The sequence below is a fragment of the Lithobates pipiens genome, unplaced genomic scaffold (assembly GCF_037356315.1).
Source record: "Lithobates pipiens isolate NorthernLeopardFrog02 unplaced genomic scaffold, aLitPip1_a1.2 Scaffold_13, whole genome shotgun sequence".
Classification (NCBI taxonomy): domain Eukaryota; kingdom Metazoa; phylum Chordata; class Amphibia; order Anura; family Ranidae; genus Lithobates; species Lithobates pipiens.
This window is the reverse complement of record NW_027507718.1, coordinates 454,804,496-454,819,672: the sequence shown is the minus strand read 5'-3', so window position 1 is coordinate 454,819,672 and position 15,177 is coordinate 454,804,496. Positions and strand designations below refer to the sequence as shown.

Here is a 15,177-nt window from a genome sequence, read left to right as displayed (position 1 = left end):
GGAGGCACGCCGTGAAGGATAATTTCTGAGGAGGGGGAATTGATTGATTGAAAGGCGGTAAGTAACCATTTTGCATTGCAATCGATCGATCCCAACCTCCACCACCTCTGCGGCTCTGCCTCTTACTGATCCAACCCCCCCCCACCACCACCACTGATCTCATCCCTATCCCCCTATCCCCCATCACCTCTACAACAGAGGTGGTGGGGGATAGGGATGAGATCAGTTGTGGTGGTGGTGGGGGGATGGGATCAATACTGCACTGGGGACGCAGGTTTCACTGGTGAAATATAGTATCAAGATCATGCTTTTCAGGGGGTGGGGGGGCCTTTCCTGATTTCCTGCTCCGGGGCCCTGAGGTTTCTCTGGTATGCGGCATTAGAGCCTCAAAGGTCATGATTCTCGTGGGGTTGAACAGAGAATGGATATCAACAAATCCATTATCAGACCACCAGGAAAACTGCTTAGGGTTTTCACAGCTACGGGGAAATACCGGGCAATGAGAGAGGTGAAATACAGGCAAGTGGGTAGAAATAAGACCCGCAGAGAAATCATACAACGCCGTCAACCAACTTAAGAATGAGGCACCAAAGCCATAATGATGGAGTACAGATGTATGATATGGCCATAACAGAGTATCAAAGCCTTATTCACATCGAGTGATAAAAGCATAGCGTCCAAGGAACATTTGCGGGCAATGTGTTTTAGCTGTATAATTCGTCTGATAGCATCCCCAGCTTGGCGTTGAGGAACAAACCCTACATGGTCTTTTTTGAATAGGTGAGGAAGAAATTAGTTTAGGTGGTTAGCCAAGATTTTGGTGAGGATTTTCATCTTTATATTTATTAGTGAAATAGGTCTAAAGTTGGCCCATAAGGAATGATCATGCTCAGGTTTTTGGTAATATAACTATAGTGGCGGTCAAAAGATCAGGTAAAAAATTCTGGCCAATCTTGACTGAATTGTACATAGCTGTCAAATGGGGGGCTAAGATGTCAGCCAACTTTCTATAATAGCGTGCTGTGAAGCCATCTGGACCAGGCTTTTTGCCAACTTTCCATTCCTTAATACATTGTATAACCTCTGATTCCTGAATATCACGATCCATGAAGGTCGTATGTGATGTAGAAAATATGGGCAATAAGAGGCGTTGTAAGAATGTTTCTATATCCTGACTACTAGGTTGATTATGGACCAAATATAGTGTGGTGAGTTGATGGCGGAATTCGTCCAATGCCTGAATTAAGTTGCCAGTGAGAACATTGTGACGAGTATGCAAAGTGATAGAAGTGAATTTAGGGTTAAAAGTATGCAACCTGTTGGCCAGCATTGCATGTAGTTTATTTGCTGTACCAGTTCTGGCAGGACCAGCACAGAGTGTGCTTCATGTTACTGATAAGACATAGGTCCAATTCAGTATGAGCTTGTTCCAGGAGTGTGCGATTAGCGGGAGTGGGGGATTGTTTGAAGGAAGTAGAGAGTAGCTCTAATCGTGATTCTAACCTACACTGTAATTGCTGATGTTCTCGTTTGTGTTTCATGGCCAGTTAAATTATATGCCCTTTAAGCACAGCTTAAACTGATGCAGAATTGAGGCAAAAGTATTCAACTGAAGTTTTCAATAGATCTGCCTGAATGTCTTTAAGAGACAAAACTGAATCATTCATGACCCAAGATGAGTACTGAAGCTTACATAATAGAGAGCGACAAACAACTAGAACAGGATCATGGTCCGAACAAGGAGCAGCAAGAATAGATGCAGAACACACTAGGGCAGGGATCTGCAATTAGCGGACCTGCAGCTGTTGCAAAACTACAAGTCCCATCATGCCTCTGCCTTTGGGTGTCATGCTTGTGGCTGTCAGAGTCTTGCTATGCCTCATGGGATTTGTAGTTCTGCAACAGCTGGAGGTCCGCTAATTGCATATCCCTGCACTAGGGGAAGATGTTTTTGCAAAATAAACATGTGGTCAATTCTAGAGTGGGAGTGCTGAGGATGAGAGTAGTTGGTATAATCTCTACCTAATGGGTGAAACTTCATCCAGAGGTCTACCAGATCATGAGATTCCAGGGAATAAGAAAAAAAATTTAAGTCAGGGGATGCGGCACTTCGTTCTGAGGGATATTTATCTAGAGTGGGATTCAGTACAACATTAGAGTTTCCAGCCAGGAGGAGAGTACCCCTTAGGTGGGATGTCAACAAGGCGCACATATGGGCTAGAAACAGTTCTGGGTTAGAGTTAGGAGCATAATAAGTGATAATAGTGACATCAGTATCCTGAATAGAGGCTTGAAGCAAAAGATATCTGCCATTTGGATCTGCGATCTGCTATCTGCTTAGTGCAACTAAACGGATCTGAATTGCAAAAGGCCATGAGCACTCCTCTTTGTTTAGTTGGACCATTAACTATATCAATCTGCTGTTTTTAAAGATATTTAAAAACATTCACTCTTATAGGGGGAATTCATGCCTTGAACATTTAACCACTTGCTGACCGGCTCATGCCAATATACGTTGGCAGAGTGGCAACGCTGCATGAATTGCCTTACCCGTACGGCGGTTCCTTTAAGAGCCATAGCAGGCGCACACCTGCTGCACTGCGGGGGACCTGATGCGCATGGTCGGGGCAAATCACGGGCACGAGAGCCAGAACGGGGATTTGTGTGTGTAAACACACAAATCCCTGGTCTGACAGAGGAGGAGAGACAGATTGTGTGTTCCTACTAAGTAGGAACAGCGATCTGGCTCTTCCTCTAGCCAGTCCCATCCCCTCACAGTTAGAAACACACCTAGGGAAGACACTTAACCCCTTGATCGCCCCTAGTGTTAACCCCTTTTCTGACAGGGACATTTATACAGTAAACAATGCCTTTTTATAGCATTGGTCCCAAAAAAGTGCAGAAAGTGTCCGATCTGTCTGTCGCAATGTTGCAGTCCCGCTAAAAAACATATTGGCCTAAACTGATGAATAAATAATTTTATTTTTATTTTTTGGGGGATTTTTATTATACCAAAAAGTAAAAAATATTTTTTTTTTCAAAACTGTCACTCTTTTTTTGTTTATAGCACAAAAAATAAGAGCTTAGTATTGAAAAATTACCTCCAAAGAAACGAGTTAACCCGAAATATATCAGGGAGGGCATCCGATCACTGGAGGAGAGAAAGGACATCATCATACGACCAGCAGACGGGGGGGGGGGGGGGGGGTGGGTAGTCGTGTTGGAGAAATCCTTTTACATTAACCAGCTAAATAACCTTTTGGGAGATGTAGCCACCTACAAAAAATTGAGGTCGGACCCTATGGAAACATATTGAGCTCAGCTGGATCTCCTGATAGAATGGGGATATGGTATTAATGCATTGAATTCTAAAGAAAAACTTTATTTGGTACCTAGAGCGTGCAGGATTCCTATTATTTATACATTGCCTAAAGTACATAAGAATACAGAGATCCCCCAGAGATCCCCCAGCGCAGATCTATTGTGAATGGAATAGGTTCGATAACAGCTTGACTTGGCGAGTCTGTGGATACGTTTCTCCAACCCAGTGTGAAGGAAACAAGGGCGTATTTGAAGGACACATCCGATCTTTTACTCCTACTGGATGAAATCCAGCTGAACACTGAGGCGAAGACCTTTTTGGTAACCGCTGACGTATGCTCCTTGTATACCATCATCCAACATGAAGATGCGGTGTTGGCACTAAACTGGGCACTTAGTAGGAGAGATGACCACATTCACAGAAAATGTTTTTGGGACATGCTCTCGAGTTTTGCATGACCCATAATTACTTTTGGTGGGGTGGTCAGTTCTTCTCACAACAGGTTGGCAATGCTATGGAAGCTAAATATGCTCCCAGCCTAGCCAACCAGTTTATGGCAGAATGGGAAGACAGGTTTATTTTCAGCAAAAAACTTTCGCAACTCAAATTCTACAGACGATTCATAGTTGACCTCCTGCTTATTTGGAAGGGGGCATATGAGTCGGTTTTTGAGTTTTTGGAGGGTGTGAATGTTAATAACAACAACATTAAATTAGAATTCTCAATAAGTGAGACTACCATAAATTTTCAAGATATAACCATCGAAAAGGATGGTGATAAGGTACTCACTAAGGCTTTTTTTTAAGCCCATCGATCGTAATAGCTATTTGTCAATCAATAGTGGTCATCACCCGTCATGGATTAGAAATATACCTAAGGGTCAAATGTTGAGAATTCGATGAAGCTGCACCAAGGTCGAAGATTATCTCCAGCAGTCACAAGTCTTGAAGAACAAGTTTGTGCAGAAGGGCTATGAGGAGGAGGCCCTGAATAAAAATTATCCATGAAGTGTCTGAAACACCAAGAGAAATGTGCCTAAGGAAAAAGTCTGAGCACAGGACAAAAATAATCAACATCAATTGGATTTCATATCTGATTTCCACTGCTAATAAAAAGAAGTAGAACATACATATATAGGAAACATTGGCATATACTATGCAGGGACAGACATTTGGGGAAGTTTTGAAAAATCAAGCAAAGTTTATTTACAGAAGAGCTCCAAATTTCAGGGATCGGATAGTAAGGAAAATATTAGACCCTCCAAGTCAACAGACCTTGAAAATCGTTTTCAAGGGGTTTTTCGCCTGCAGAAAGTGTATCTGCTGTAGGACCGTTCAAATAAGTAATAGGGGGAGGACGGAAGTTTGCAGCAAGGACGGCGAATCCTTTCAGATCAAAGAATTAATCACTTGTAACTCATCACACGTGGTATATCTGATGTGGTACCCATGTGGATTACTTTACGTGGGAAGGACTAAGACTACAAAAAGTAACAATATAAAGAAAGGATTCCAGTACCACAGTGTATCATTACACTTTAAAGAGAAACACAGTAGGGATCCCTCTTTGCTACAATTTTGCGGGATAGATGTTATCCACCCCTCTTGGAGAGGATCCAATAGGGTTAGAGACCTATCCCAATAGGAAACTCGCTGGATTTTCCTGATGAACAGTTTGGCGCCTAGAGGGTTAAACATAGAACTAGATTTAAATTGTTTCATTAATAATTTTTGATTTGCTATTTAGTGAGGTGGTCCGATAGTATAAGATATATTCTGGCTGGGTTATTTAGTCCACGTCCAATTTGATATGGGGCACTGATTGAGAGTGATGGTTCTAGCCTTTTATATCTAATAGGTCTTTTCATCTCTTCTTTAATATGGTTTTATAGGTGTTATTGATAGCTTGTCACAAAGTATGATCTGCGATTCCATGCAGATATCTTCATGTTATGCTGCAATATACTAATTCTTATAAGTTCCTTCAATAAGCTAGTAGTTTAGAACTTGATACTCAGTGCTATGGCACTTCTAGTGCTTTAGCACTGGGGAACACATTTTCTAATGAGATTGGTCATACAGTGGTATAGGTAGGGGAAAAGTAATTCACGCGAAAGGCTCCTATCAGTGGTCCTGGGTTCACTAGATAAGAGAAAGAAATTTAATTGAATGTGTGACATTAATATATTAATTTTTGTGGACCTATAGAAGCTGAACACATTTATCATATTACTATATTTGTTGCTATCTTTAGTTTTTATTTTAATGGAAATGTAACTCATCCTGTTAGTTTTATTGTTATATATGCGCTGTACAACATTTTGATGTAGTGAAATTACCATAAAGTAAAGCTAAATTTGTACCAAAGAAGATATAGATTAATATATCTTTTCTCCTTCAAAGTGCCTAATTCTTTTAATTTTAGAATGTTTTATTGATTTTTATAATAGTGCTATTGCACACACCACCTCTTTAAAGTATAGATATTATGGCTTTATTACTTTTTATTTGAGCTGAAATCATGATCACACAGTAAATTGTTGTGCCCAACACTGTTTCCGCTGTGAGTAATGTGGCCATGGGGACATGGAGTGTGCGCGTGAACACTTCTATGTAGTTTATGCGCACGCGCCGGTGATGGTTTGGCGCACATTTGTGCGCATATGGTGGTTTGATCAGGTCCGTAGATGATGCTGTGGCGCACATTCATGCGCATATGCTGTATTGCGCATACGCTGGCTATTGTCAACTTAGGGGCATGCAGAAGGATCTATTAGCAATATTCATGTGCGATTGGGGTGTTGCGGCAGCTTTGTAGCTATAGACGTGCGCGGGTTAATCTCCACTCAATATACGTGCACTGGTGCGTGCATGCGCAGGGCGTTCCTGACAGGCGTGCGCCAATTATGGTTATTACTATAAAAGAACTTATTAATGGGTTGTGTAGCCAAACCCATGAGGAAGTCTTTACGACGAAACATGTTAGGGGCATGGCTACAGGACAATCAATTGCACTGACGCGAGACGCTGCTCAACTGAGAAGCTACACTGCCGCCGAAAGCAGCAACCTAGGAGTGGGTGAGAGATTATGCTTGAGCGCACACTTCTGGTCTGCCAAGGCCGCAGTAAACCACTGAACCATTGGCGTTTGTTTGCTGTGTGTTACACTTAAGACTTTTTTCTACTATGTGAAATGTGAGTGCAATCATTGGAGTGTTGGTATGATTTAATAAACTGGTTGTAACGTTATCACGGTATGTGGAGCACTTATTTACATATGGAGTCACCTTGTTGAGTTAATACGTGGATCAAGTGGATGGTTGGCATTTACCCCAGTTGTGGGTTTAATAGTGTAGAAGCTGAAAACACGAGTGTGGGAGGCATTGCAAGTCGTGAGTGTGCTCTTTAGAGGGAGAGGTGTCGCAAGCACGCGGTGTGATGGAAGATTCAACAATTTATGAAGATAAGATTTAAGAAGACTTAGGACTGTTTTGATTTTTTTTTTGTGATTCACTACACTAGCGCTACTAGTTTCACTTATTGATATTTAATCTATAAGTTTAATTGCAGTTTAAACAATATTGGCCTAAATTGATGAATAAATTCATTTTTTTTAATTTTTTGGGGGATATTTATTATAGCAAAAAGTAAAAAATATATATATATTTTTCAAAACTGTCACACTTTTTTTGTTTATAGCACAAAAAAGAAAAACCGCAGAGATAAGTTAAGCAAATACCACCAAAAGAAAGCAGACCAGCTCAGCTATATTGCACTATATAGTTAACTGTAGAAAACATAAGCACTTGAAGATTCTATAAATGGTTTGGATGCCAAAATTCTCAGATGGCGCTATGTGTAGCGTGAAGGTCAAAAGGTAGAATCCATAAATCATAATGAGTAATGAAGGAGGGTAGGCAATGTACTAAATAGCGGGCCCAAAGTTTAGTAAATAAGCAATTTGAGCAAAAAAAAAATATATATACTTACAGGCAAAACACATCAATAACGAGAGGAACTACCCAGACCCTCAGCCACAGAAAGGACTTAAAGTAAGATAAACAGAACAATTAAACATTGTGCAGTTAGCATGACAAATGAGGGTAAACCCCACCCTGGCCTGCCATCTCTCTAATTGGGCAGCCTAGGGCGGTAGAACCCCCACACACCAGTGCAACCTGCATGTGGGTGAAGAACAATACAAATACTTTAATATGATGAGCTACTGTATATAAACCAATATAGGATACCATCTGTATGGCACTGAATTTTTATATACGGTAAATGTAAAAAAAATTAAAATTTTAGCAGCTGCAACCAACAGCAGGCAGCAAAAAGTGGAAAACCCAAGGGCAAGCCCAGGCTCTTGCTTAAATGCGTGAGGTAATCCTGATCGATTGGGATTTTCAGCCAGTGGGAACATCCTGGAAGCATTGGGCCTAAAGGGAGCGAAGGGCCTGAGAGCCTTGGAGGGAAGCCTGGGACGGCTTGCGGGTAGGTTGAGAGGACCTGAAGCGAGATGAAGAACAGGGTTCCATTTGCGAAGGTGGGAGGACAAATTGAAACTCCTGGAAGTGGTGTCATAGGTCGGGCAATGAGGAGGCCAGGAACCTGCGGCCTTGATATGTCATGGAAAGTTTAAAGGGGGACCCCCACCTGTACTTAATTCCTTGTGTCTGCATAATCTGTAGGTAGGGCTTCAAAATTCTTCATTTGGAAATTGTGACTGGAGAAAGATCTGTAAATAGCTGAAGGGAGTTGCCCTGAAAGGAAAGATCAAAGCGCTCTCATGTAAAAGACCAAAAGTCACTTTTTAGTACAATAGTGTTGGAATTTTATGATGACATCCCTTGGTGGGCCCTCAGAGGGTTAGGATTTCCAGTTCCTGGAAAAAAGCAATAGCAGTGCCTTGTAAATCATTTATTGCCTCCAGGATTCCACGGATGCATGGGTTATCCCTGTGATCTCATTCCGCACTATAGAGCAGAATATAGAGAACATATCTTCAGAGGCAGTGGTTAGAGGGCTTACCAAGCCCATGGGGAACTGCTGTAAACTGTCAGCTGGAGAAAGCGGGCCTGCCGCTGAGAGCCTCGTGGAGTCATCAGGCTTAGGAGGTTCAGGCGCCATCTTGCCCCATGTTGTGGTGGAGGTAGCCTTCTGCTGGGAGTGGTAATTCTGCTTCTGCTTAGATGTCCGGTACATGCCCTGGGTGCCTGCTGATGGCTCCTGGCGGGAGCTCAATTAGCCATGCCGGGGGTGAAGCAGTGTGGTATCAGCCGAGTTACACAGGTCTGGCAGCACGGATCGTGGTGACCAGGCTGCCATTTTCCGTGAACGGTGCATGCTCCCCCCTGCCTGAAATAGTATTTATCATTATATTGAACAATTATTTAACCCTTCATAAAGTTTGGTTGCCTATTGACATAAAGGAGGATAAAGAAAAAGATCCCATTCTATACAAAGATCTGGAAAGTGTCTTCACCATTGAACAACAACACTTACTACAAATTAAAGGAGGGCACTGCAACGGGTCCAAAATTTGTCCTCTGGTGCAATGGGCTACTAAATTTTTCAATCCTTATACCAGATATGGTCTTAACATTATCTTTAGATACTGTATATCTATGATCTAATTCTCATTTGGGTGGGGAAAGCATAGATGTAACCAATTTTGTGAAATTCCAACAGAAAATAAAGGTGGATTTACTATTTTGCTTAATCATATTCAGCACTACAACAACTTTTTAGATTTACAGCATTATGTTTTGGAATATAAAAAGATCCTATCCAAACTTTTTTTTTTTTTTTTAAGTTAACTTGAATGGTAACCAGGGCCCAGGGAAAACCTTTCATAGGTGGCTCCCTTCCATATCCTCATATCTGCTCAGGCAGTGGTCTGAGACTCTCCCTTAGGGTCACATTGCAGACAGACTGCATTTTGTTCCATGCATTGGACCCACATGAATGTACACCCTAGGATACACGCAGAAGTCTTTTCAGATCCATGCAGCTGGCTGCCTGTCATTGATTTCAACAAGCTGCTTGCACGCCCTTGCATGGAACACGCACCTGTGCATTCCAGGGGGCTGAAGGAGGCCCTTCGTGCAGATGTGCAGTTTTGTATGCCAAAACTGTAAATGAAGCCTAAGAATAGAGTAAATCAGGAAAATACCACATTATGGCCACTAATTTAATGATGGCCATAATGTGGTGCGCTTTTATCGCTTTTATCCTCTATGATGATCAGCTTTATCTTCCACTGACATGGAAGAACTGTTGCCAAAAAGCCATACCTCTGACATGGAAACAAGGCTAAGTGACGCAACTATACACGAAAACATAGGAAATGGGATGCAGAAAAACGGCAGTAGGTACTCTGGACCGATGATTCAAAACTTGAAATATTTTGTTGTAGCAGGAGGCAGGTTGTTAACCGAAGGGCTGGAGAGCGGTACAATAATGAGTGTCTGCAGGCAACAGTAAAGCATGGTGGAGGTTCCTTGCAAGTTTCTACAAGTAGGAGATTTGGTCAGGACCATTGGTGTCTCAGTACTGAGAAATACAGGCAGATATTTATCCATCATGTCATACCATCAGGAAGGGGTGTGACTGGCCCAACATTTATTCTGCAGCAGAACAAGGGCCCCAAACATACATTCAATGTCATTAAGAACTATCTTAAGTGTATAATTTTTTTTTTTTTTTTAAATACATTTTTATTGAAATTTTGCATTAATACAAATAGGTATAAAGTACATGTAGCCATATACAAGTCAAGAGTAGCTGTAAGACAATGTACCTTTGAATTAAATACAAAAACAGTGTCATATAATCGAGATAAAGGAGGAACAAATCAAAGAGAGAGGCCAATGGCCTTCATCAGCTAGATCAAATACAATCCCATCTCATTCAAATGGAAAGAAACCATCTCTAATACGCTACCTAGAAACATAAAAAGAAACATAGTATTATTGCATCATATTGCATAAACTGGACCTTACTTTCAAGCCAGCGGACACCCCAATAGGGATCTTGCTGTGACCGGTGGTTGAATGAAAAAGGTAAGCAGGTATATTTAAGGAGTCCAGTAATGTTAGAGTCCGCTAGTTTGTTAGTTTGTCAGACAACATAAACGGGGTTTAGACCTCTTAATAATATAGGTGAGGGGTATATAAGAAGAATCTAGTAAAGTTAAAGGGTGTAAATATATCCGGGATAATAATAAAATGTATAATTTTTTTTTAATGTATCAATTCTTTTTGGACTGTGTAAGATTTGATGAGGATGTTTTATTTGTCTACACTCTGCTACTAAAAGTTGTCCTTTTTCCATGCTGCCTGAGGTAAAAATAAATACCTTTGGATTGGGGAGTTGATGTGGTTCCAAATGCAATAATTATTTTTAATAGTTTTACCTTGGTTCAACAGTCTCAATGTAAATTCACACATGCATCTGGTACTTTTACTTTAGTCAAGAGAAAAATAGGAAATATAAAAACATTTATGAATTCAGTAAAATATTCTCAAGCAATTCAATTTTAATATAACAATTATTCAAGTATATATTAACTGTGTGTTTTTATTTTCTTTTCTTTTTTTTACAGGATATCTAAACAGAAAGAAAAATTGAATATATTGCTGCTCACTAGCCCTTGAATGTGGGGACTGCATTCATTTTCATTTTCCAGGCTAAAAACATTTTCAGGATGTACAGGAAATACCCACTGATCTTGCTAATAATGCACTGTCCTTGTAACTTCATGCGAGATGAACTGAAAGCACTAATAATCTCTTTCTTCCATGCTGCCTTCTGTAAACTACATACCCCAACCACTAAAAAACATGTAATGGAGATGAGGAGAGAAAAATCTGTTTTGTAGTCAAAAACAGGACAGGAGCCTGGGTGACTCTCTCCATAGATACAATGGAGTAAGTGAGTGTAGCCGCCCAGGAATAAGAAGTGCATTATTCACAGTATTGTCACGTCAGTTAAATACTGTATGTGATATTTTTTTATTTACATTAACAAATCTCCTGATAACCTGAACTGTTAGTGTAAATATAAAAGCATTAATTACAGTATTTAAAATGTTTTGTGTTTTGTTTGTACAGCATGCATTTTATTATTATTATTATAGGTCAATTGTATTAGGTATTGTAGTTCTATAGCTTAGCATTTCTATTTAACAGACATGCTTAGTTGCCACCTGCAGTAGCTCCCTTTAATTTAGACAAAATTATTTTGAAGGCACATAGACTGTTTGCACTTATGATGAGCATATATGTGTTTTTTTGCATTACTACATTTTCTATATTTGATTGTTAGAATCAAAAGTCATTTAAGTGTAGCCTTTAAAAGATGAGACTATAGGGTTGATTTACTACGGCAAATCCACTGTGCACCACGAGTGCACTGCAAGTGCACTTGGAAGTGCAGTCGCTGTAAAGCTGGGGGAGGGAAGTTCTGAAAGTAAGGGAATCTCTGCTGATTTTCTCATCCAATCATGTGCAAGCCAAATTGCAGGGTTTTTTTTTCCTTGCATGTCCCCCTCAGATCTACAGTACAGCGACTGCACTTCTAAGTGCATTTGCAATGCACTTCCAAAGCACTTGTAGTGCAGAGTGGATTTGCCTTTAGCAAATAACTCCCTATGTACTTACCTTTCTGCTGGCCTGTGTGTTGAAATGCCATCATGTTGCTGATGATCCCCCGCTACAAACTATGGTTCCTCCCACCAGCTTGTGTCCTGCAATGACATACAACATATTTAAAGTATAACTAAGTATAACTTTTAGTTAGTGCAGAGGGATTACAAAGCTTGTCAGTTTGTATTGCTTTCTGTGCCCCCTGTTAAAGAGCCTCACCCTCTCTATTTGTCCTGTTTACCATTATCATTGAAAGTGAAAGTAAAAAGAAAATCTCAAATTTTGGGTTTTCCTCAGAAAAGTAATAGAGGGGATTACTAGTTCTGGTGACTTGGAGGTCCCCAATGAATTCCCTTAAAGTGGTTGTAAAGTTATAAGGTTTTTATTTTAATCACTTCCTTACCGGGCCATAGTAAAATAATGCAGGAACACTCTCTCCCTCCGGGTGGGGGCCATATGACATCTGCTCATTCTCGCCACTCTCGCATACCTGTCATCAGCCCATCAGAGTACCCAAGTACCTGTCTCCAGCCCAGAGTACCATAGTACCTATCTGCAGCCCACCAGAGTACCCGAGTACCTGCTACCATCCCATCAGAGCACCTATCTCTAGCCCAGATTACCCAAGTACCTATCTACAACCCATTAGAGTACCTGAATACTTATCTGCAGCCCATCAAAGTGCCCGAGTACCTGTCTCCAGCCCAGAGTACTCAAATACCTATCTGCAGACCATCAGAGTACCCAAGTACCTATCTGCAGCCCATCAGAGTACCTGAGTACCTACCGGCAGCCCATGCCTAATAGAATATATGTTGGGGTGTTTTCTTTCCAAAATGGGGTCATTTTGTGGGTAATTCCAGTGTCCTGGTGCTCCAGGACCTTCAAAAATGTGATAGGTAGGAATGAAATTGGGCTTCTGTATGTGGCCAGGCTGTGTAAAAGTCTCAAGCATGTAGTATCCCCACACTCAGGGCAAGTAGCAGAATGTATTTTGTGGTGTCTTTTTTTTCTATGTACTTGCTATATGTTAGAAATATCTTATGAATTGACAATTTTGTGTAAAAAAAAAAAAAAATATATATATATATATATATATATATATATATATGTTTTCATTTTCTTTCCACATTTTCCATAAACTTGTGTAAAAAAATTAACCGTTCAAAAGACTCACAATGCCTCATAGAATATATGTTGGGGTGCTTGCTTTCCAAAATGTGGTAATTTTGTGGGTAATTCCATTGTCTTGGTGCTCCAGGGCCTTCAAAAGTGTGATAGGTCGTTAGGAAATTTTATGTGTAATTTACGCTCTTAGAACACCTGTTGGTGCTCCCTGCATGTTGGGCCTCTCTATGTGGCCAGACTGTGTTAAAGTTCCTCACATGTGGTATCACCATACTCGGGAGGAGTAGCAGAATGTATTTTGGGGTGTAATTGGCAGTATGCACATGCTGTGTGTGAGAAAGCATGGTGTGATCCGGTGTGATCATTTTTCAATGATTGGCACCATAGCTTGTAGACTCTATAACTTTCACACAGACATTTTGATTGGATACAGTGTTGCATGAGTAATTGGTATTCAAAGTGCAAGAAGCACTGAAAGCTGAAAATTGGTCTGTGCAGGAAGGGGGTATAAGTGCCCTTCATTGAAATGGCTAACACATTCTATGCATTAAGATAAAAATCCTTCTGTGTGCAGAAGCCCCCCAGCCCCCCTAATACTTACCCAAGCCCCATCTCTATCCAGCGATGTACACAAATGCCTTTACCATCTGGGACTCTCCCTCCTGATTTGCACAGCCCAGAGACACAGCAGCAGCACCATTGGCTGTTGTCAATTAAAGTCACTTAGCCAATCAGGAGAGAGAGGCACTCAACAGGAAGGAGGGGCCAGGAGAGCTGAAGAGGGACCCGAGAAGAGAAGGATCTGGGTTGCCCTGTGCAAAACCACTGCACAGAGCAGGTACGTATAATATGTTTGTTATTTTAATAGAAAAAAAAAAAACAGGACTTTACAATCACTTTAATTTGCAGGGATTTCCTCTCACCTCCTGTTTGGCTATGGGATAGGAAGTGAAGGGAAACCACCGCAATGGAAAATAGATGGAAAAAAAAAATCTGCCCGAGGTTTTTAACCTCCCTTAGGCCCCTTTCACACTGGGGCCGCCCGTGCGTTAGCGGTAAAGCGTTGCTCGTTTTAGCGGCGCTTTACCTCTGGTTAAGCGACACTTTTCGGCTTTTTCGAACGTCCCACAAACACTCGGGTTTTCACACTCTAAAATGCATGAAAACTGCCTCAGTGTGAAAGGGCACTTACTCTATCCAAAATGAAAAAAAAAAGTTTTGCCTATAGTTCTACTTTAACCACTTCCCAACCAGCCACCACAGTTATACTTCGGCAGGTTGGCACAGCTGCACGATGTAGCTGTACATCGGCTCTTTAAGATGCTGTAGCGGGTGCGTGTCCCCAGGGCCGATGCGTGTGTCTGGCAGGTGCGATGACCGCTGGGCACCCGCGATCAATCGTGACAGAGCGAGAACCGGGATCTGTGTAAACACACAAATCTAGGTTCTGTCAGAAGGGAGGAGACAGATCGTGTGTTCTTACTAATTACTAACAATGATCTCTCTCTGTCAGGGCTGGGCTCAGCCCTTCTTTCTCAAAGCTGGTTGCTCAGCTGTTGGCTAAATGCCAGCTCCTTTATCTCCACAGTGACTTTCACCTTTTGATGATATCCTGCTCGTCAGTCCTGCCTACTTAAGCCGTCCAGCCCAGATGATCTTTGCCTTTGCCACATCTCTATAGATGCTCTCCTGTGTTCCTGTTAAAGACTTGCTTGGCTGACATTCCCTATGGCTCCAGATCCTGCTTGATGTTCTACTAAGCTCTCTCTGGCTCCCTGATGTTTTGAATTGTCTGACTATCCATTCCTGAACTCTGGCTATGTTTTAGCTACGTTTACTATGTTTACCTTTTTATTATTATTATTATTAAACAAGTGTGATTTAACCATACTTCTGTCTCAGTCTGATTCATGGTTTCTGACACTCTCCTCCTCTAGTCAGCCACATTCCCCTCACAGATAGAAACACGCATAGGGAGCACAGTTAACCCTTTGATCTCCCCCTAGTGTTAACCCTTTCCCTGCCATTGACATTTATACAGTAATTAGTGTTTTGTTTTAGCTTTGATCGCTGTATAAAT

The 15,177-nt window shown here is 41.2% G+C and overlaps 1 long non-coding RNA gene across 1 annotated transcript in view; it reads right to left on the bottom strand.

The window, feature by feature from the left end:
* Positions 1-10,129: 10,129 nt before the first annotated feature.
* LOC143976180 (uncharacterized) overlaps positions 10,130-15,177 on the bottom strand; it is a 52,879-nt gene continuing 47,831 nt past the window's right edge. Inside the window, exons 2-3 of the long non-coding RNA XR_013272551.1 lie at positions 11,985-12,070; positions 10,130-10,266 (exon numbers count right to left, since the gene is read on the bottom strand). This is a non-coding gene — a long non-coding RNA (uncharacterized LOC143976180). The remainder of the gene's footprint in view (positions 10,267-11,984; positions 12,071-15,177) is intronic.